General features: G+C 38.8%; 1 long non-coding RNA gene across 1 annotated transcript; it reads right to left on the bottom strand.

Moving 5' to 3' along the window:
* Positions 1–205: 205 nt before the first annotated feature.
* LOC122067029 lies at positions 206–5,954 on the bottom strand. Its single transcript, XR_006136553.1, has 2 exons — positions 5,517–5,954; positions 206–2,680 (listed from the first exon to the last, which is right to left on the bottom strand). It is a non-coding gene; the product is annotated as an uncharacterized LOC122067029 (long non-coding RNA).
* Between the last annotated feature and the right edge of the window lie 39 nt (positions 5,955–5,993).

The following is a 5,993-nucleotide window of genomic DNA, read 5'->3' on the forward strand; positions in this document are numbered from 1 at the left end:
TATCTAATTAATGTACCGATGCTCTTTTTTTTTTGGGATTAGAAACTTACTAACCTCTATTTCTTTGGTTTTGCCTGTGTCCCTGGATTTTGGAAAACACCACCTATGCCCTTAGATCATACCCACTTTGGCTCTTTATTTGATGCTTTATTTTTATTTTCACAACTATTTATTGGATCCGACTTTCAAACCTCATGGGTAACAGTTTAGTAGATGACAATTAACTTACTATATAAAAAAGTTGCATGTACACTTAGATCATCTGTACAAGAATATTTACATCAGTAAGAGAAAATATCACACAGAAAAAGGTTTCTCTGATCATCTGTATATTCCTCTTTGTTTGCTTAATGCTAATTTTCATTTTTCATTAAAAAAAAAAAATGTTTTCTCAGGCCACAATAAATCTACTAGCGGGAGAAAATCATTGCACCTAGGTCGGATTTTTTACCAACCTAACGCTGCTGTAGAAGCGCTTGAGGTCCTTCATTGCCTTTTCCTCTATCTGAATAGAACGAATTGATGGGGCTGAGTCAACCTCTGGCCTGAACCAGCGATTGGAGCTGGAAGAGTCTGAAGGAGAGCCTTGGCCAGAAGAGACAGCAAACCCAGATGTTCTTGTTTTGGGGCTGTGAAAAGAAACATTCTGGCGTTTTTCCTGCATTGAAACAAAAATCAAAGGAAAACAGAAAAAAGATAAACAGTTAAAAAAACTATACCCTAATATAGACACATTGTCATGAGACAGCAAGTTACGGATACATACAAGTGCCCCTGCAGTATAGCAGCAGCTACAATTTTAAAATGCAAGAAATCTTCTAATCATTTCACATGTTAATATGCTTCTATTTATTTATTGAACAAATAAAATCTTGAAAATTATATGATTTTAAGACTTTCTTTATGGTACTCAATTTACTGATTTTATGTTTCTATCAATCCCCAAAACATATTGGCACTTGGGAGCGTTTCAAAATTAATAAACAGCCTCATTGATCAACAGTTTTTTTTTTTTAAGTGTAAACATCGCATTTTTTAACCTTGGGATCCACATGGCAGTGGTTGAAGGAGTCTCTTCGAATCTCGTTTGATCTCTTTCACAAAAAATATTGCTTTTAGGAAAATGCAATTTTTTTCTGAAAAAAATCATCAAATTGCCCTTGATCAAGGTGGGACCTTCTGTATTTTCCAAAACTGGTCTGGTTGTTGCAAATATGTTGTTTTATCATTTAAAAACCTTGTACTAGAAGTCGTGTAAACAACACTGATTTGGCCCTTTAATCATACAAGAAACCATCAAGTGGATCTCACGCTTGGGGCACTTTTTCGAAGATGTTCCTGGCCAAATCGGTGCCCGATTCCCATACATCGGATAGTACTCGAAACAAGATTTCTAAAGACACTTGGTTTGCAAAAATTGGACAATGGATCAAAAGTTACAGCCATTTGAATATTTTCGGCCAAAGATTCCATTTCAAGTGAATCATAGGTCCACATGGCATAACTTCACGGGGTCACGGTAAGCCAGTGAGGTATCCATGCAGGACGCTGTTGTGACGCTGCAGTGGGTGCCTGTGCACTGTGATGCCATAGAAGGCCATCCATGGTGCCATAGAGAGTGCCTCCATGTCCATAATGATGCAGATGCACGATGGATTTAGGAAAAAAAATTTTGATTTGATTTTCTTTTGTTTTAGAAACAATTTCTTTGAAATTAGTTAGTTTCTAATTTTAGATTAGTTTCCATTTTAAGTTAGTTGCCATTAATTTTTTGATTTTTTTCTTTATATTGGACATGTAAACGATGAAGAAGTTCAGTTTTAGAATTTTGAAGAGTTAGAACTTGATGATTTTTTTTGTGTGAGAACCATGAATATGGTTGCCGGTGATTCTTTTCTTCTCCCTTTCTAATAATTTCTCTCTGCCTCTTACTTTCCCTTCTCTTCTTCTTCCTTATATTCTTCTTCTTCTTCTTCTTCTTCTTCTTCTTCTTCTTCTTTTTGGTTTGTTTCCCTACCTTGTTTCTGGCTATCGTTGCTGTCTCCTTGAAGCAGATCGATCTCCCTCATGCATGGGTTTTTTGGACTGAGATTTTGAGTGAAGGTAACTCTCTCCTAGGCGATACAAATCCTAGGTCATCTCCTTCGAGGCTTGGTTCTGTTGTGAAGAAATTCAACCCAGAATCAGATCTGAGCTCTTGCCATCGCAATATCCAGCTGCAGGTTCGAAGACCCCATCTAATCTGGAATATCGAGAGCCCCTGGTGCTGCCAACACAACTTCCTTGTGCTGCGATTCTCCATTCCAGGCCCTAGGTCGATCCAAGCTGGTGTGGAAGAGTTTCAGTAAAACCATAGAGGCTGTCACCCATTTCTGGTTGTCGTGAGGTTGAAGAACACCACTTAAGCTAGGTTTATTTCCTTATTCCTGTTAAATCCCAGAATTGCCCCTATCTTTTGTTTCTATTTCCCACTTTCTTTTATTTCTAAATCTACCCCTACCTAACTAGTACGTTGCTTCTTCCTTTGATATTTTCCCTTCTATTGAAGTAATCATCTATTTACCAGATTGCCCTTTGTTAGGAATTTGATGTGATTTACAGGATCGCCATTATATTGATTTTTTGAGTTAATTCACCCCTAAATGGGTCCATAAGCAAACCGTTTTCTGATTTTAGAAACCTGGTTCGCATCAAGTGGTATCAGAGCAAATTTTCCTGCAATTTTCTAATCATGACAGGTCACATCACCAATACTGAGTTGCACAAATTGTATCGCGAGTTAGCCGAGAACCAATAGAATAATGATGCTAGGATTGAGAGGACTGAAGCCAAGTTTGACAAGTTTATGGAAGAGATGATTGCCTTTATGAAGAGGTCTGACAAACGAGTTGAAGAAGGATCCTCTACATTACCTCCTCAGCTCAACACTTTACGGATCGAAGAAACACCTTAGAGGCAGCAACTTGATCCAGTTGTTCCACAGGATGTTACCCGGCAATTTTCTGACAAAGATTATGGCATCAAAGTTGAAGTTCCCGAGTTCAGTGGTGAAAAGGGACCTGAGGAATTTCTTGATTGGCTTACCAAAGTGGAGAGAATTTTTGGGTATAAGTCTCTTCCAGACGTGAAGAAGTGTGAACTTATCACCAAATTTATTGGGTATGCATGTTCATGGTGGGATGATGTACTACATGCAAGGTTTGTCAGAAGACTTGGACCCGTTACCAATTGGGAGGTCATAAAGCAAATCCTGACTGAAAAATTGGTTCCTCTTAATTATGAAAAGATAATGTTCCATAAACTACTTAACTTGCAACAAGGGAACAAAGATGTGGATTCCCACACCCTTGAATTCCACAAACTGTCTTCAAGGTGTCGACTTCAGGAAACAGACCAGCAACGGGTGACGCGATATATCAATGGGTTAAGTACTGAGATTCGACTTGAGTTGCCTAACACTGATTTCAGGTCTGCTGATGTGGTAGCAGCTTATCCAAGACAGCTAAAGAGAAGTCCATTTATTGGAAGGGTATGCTCAAGACTTCTTCAGTTTATAGACATCCACCACGTATGGAGGAAAAGGAGCCTGAAGCTCACAGAGTTGAAGAGAAAAGGTCAGAGTTCAACAAGGATAGTGTTAGGGTGAAGAATATCATATGCCATAGTTGTGGCGAGAAGGGTCACTATTCTAACAAGTGTCCCAACAGGACTCGTTCTGTGAACGTAGCGGAGAAGCAGCCGACAGAGAAGAGTGAAGATGAATCTCATTTATATCCTTATCACCTCGAGGACGATGATATTGTCGATGATGAAGATGAGGATGTAGAAACTCATTCAGCTAGCCTTTCATCTTTTTCGAATAGACTAGTTGATAAGGCTCCTCTCTTCAGATAGAAGGGTACTTTCCTGCACGGCTCCGACCATACTGATGTTCATGCAGTTGTTGATACTGGGGCAGAAGCAAATTTTATATCTGCTGAATTTGTTCGAGCACACAACCTTCCACAGAAGCAGCTTTTCAAGAAGATTCACGTGCGAGGTTTTGGACCCACAGCTCGAGAAGAGGCCACTACAATTGTTTGAGTACACTTACAGTTTGGGCCACTACAGTACCATGTGACTTGCTTGGTCACCCCTTTGGCACACTGCGACATTCTTCTAGGGCGACCTTGGCAGCGACATGCAGGCATTCTCTATGATGGCGCACGGAACACCATCAAGGTGAAGCAAAGAGTTCGTATGTACTTAATGAGGCCACATGCATTATCCGACATGCCATGTTGTCAACTAACTCCTGCTCCAGTGACATGTCAGCCTACTCTCCCTCCTCTTGGAGTTATGTTCCCATCTTCTGTTTCGAAATATGTGCCACCTCATTGGCGAGCGATTTACAAGGGAGTCTTGGGAGCGCGACCTAACTCGACGGAGTCGAGTTCTTTTAAGACCGGGAGAGCTGATGCAGATGCACGATGGATTTAGGAAGAAAAGAAAAAAAGCTTTTTGATTTGATTTTATTTTGTTTTAGAAACAATTTATTTGAAATTAGTTAGTTTCTAATTTTAGATTAGTTTCCATTTTAAGTTAGTTGCCATTAATTTTTGATTTTTTTCTTTATATTGGACATGTAAACGATGAAGAAGTTCAGTTTTAGAATTTTGAAGAATTAGAACTTGATGATTTTTTTGTGTGAGAACCATGAATATGGCTGCCGGTGATTCTTTTCTTCTCCCTTTCTAATAATTTCTCTCTGCCTCTTATTTTCCCTTCTCTTCTTCTTCCTTATATTCTTCATCTTCCTCTGTTATTCTTCTTCTTCTTCTTCTTCTTCTGCTTATTTTTTCTTGTTTCCCTACCCTGTTTCTGGCGATCGTTGCTGTCTCCTTGAAGCAGATCGATCTCCCTCATGCATGGGTTTTTTGGACTGAGATTTTGAGTGAAGGTAACTCTCTCCTAGGCGATACAAATCCTAGGTCATCTCCTTCGAGGCTTGGTTCTGTTGTGAAGAAATTCAACCCAGAATCAGATCTGAGCTCTTGCCATCGCAATATCCAGCTGCAGGTTCGAAGACCCCATCTAATCTGGAATATCGAGAGCCCCTGGTGCTGCCAACACAACTTCCTTGTGCTGCGATTCTCCATTCCAGGCCCTAGGTCGATCCAAGCTGGTGTGGAAGAGTTTCAGTAAAACCATAGAGGCTGTCACCCATTTCTGGTTGTCGTGAGGTTGAAGAACACCACTTAAGCTAGGTTTATTTCCTTATTCCTGTTAAATCCCAGAATTGCCCCTATCTTTTGTTTCTATTTCCCACTTTCTTTTATTTCTAAATCTACCCCTACCTAACTAGTACGTTGCTTCTTCCTTTGATATTTTCTCTTCTATTGAAGTAATCATCTATTTACCAGATTGCCCTTTGTTAGGAATTTGATGTGATTTACAGGATCGCCATTATATTGATTTTTTGAGTTAATTCACCCCTAAATGGGTCCATAAGCAAACCGTTTTCTGATTTTAGAAACCTGGTTCGCATCACATAAAGAACCCTCCTTACGTGAAAACCACTTCAAAATAACTCTAATTGACTTCCAAAACCTCAAAAAATATTCAAGTCTCTTTTATCTTTCACCTATTTTTCTATTTTAAAAAATTCAAAATATAGATTAAAAATCCTGAAATTCCCAGAAATTCCTAGAATTCCCTAAAATACCCAAAGTTTAGATGCTTTCTCAGAAAGCGCCTTTTCAAGATTCCAAGAGACTTTGTATTTGCATAGAGTCCCAAAGATTCTACCAGGCTTGTGCTTCTAAGCTGACAAGATCCCCATGACCTAGTTAGGAGTCAAGGATAGGTATCCTTTTCTCCTTTCCATTCAATTGTTAGTATAATTTTAAAATAAATTAGTCTTAAATTATTGTAAATTAATTAGATTAATTATTAGATTCTTGTGAATATTGTGGATGTACACGCTCGTTTAAAATGGCTTAATTAATTGAAAA

Source organism: Macadamia integrifolia, unplaced genomic scaffold (assembly GCF_013358625.1).
Source record: "Macadamia integrifolia cultivar HAES 741 unplaced genomic scaffold, SCU_Mint_v3 scaffold2675, whole genome shotgun sequence".
Lineage (NCBI taxonomy): Eukaryota > Viridiplantae > Streptophyta > Magnoliopsida > Proteales > Proteaceae > Macadamia > Macadamia integrifolia.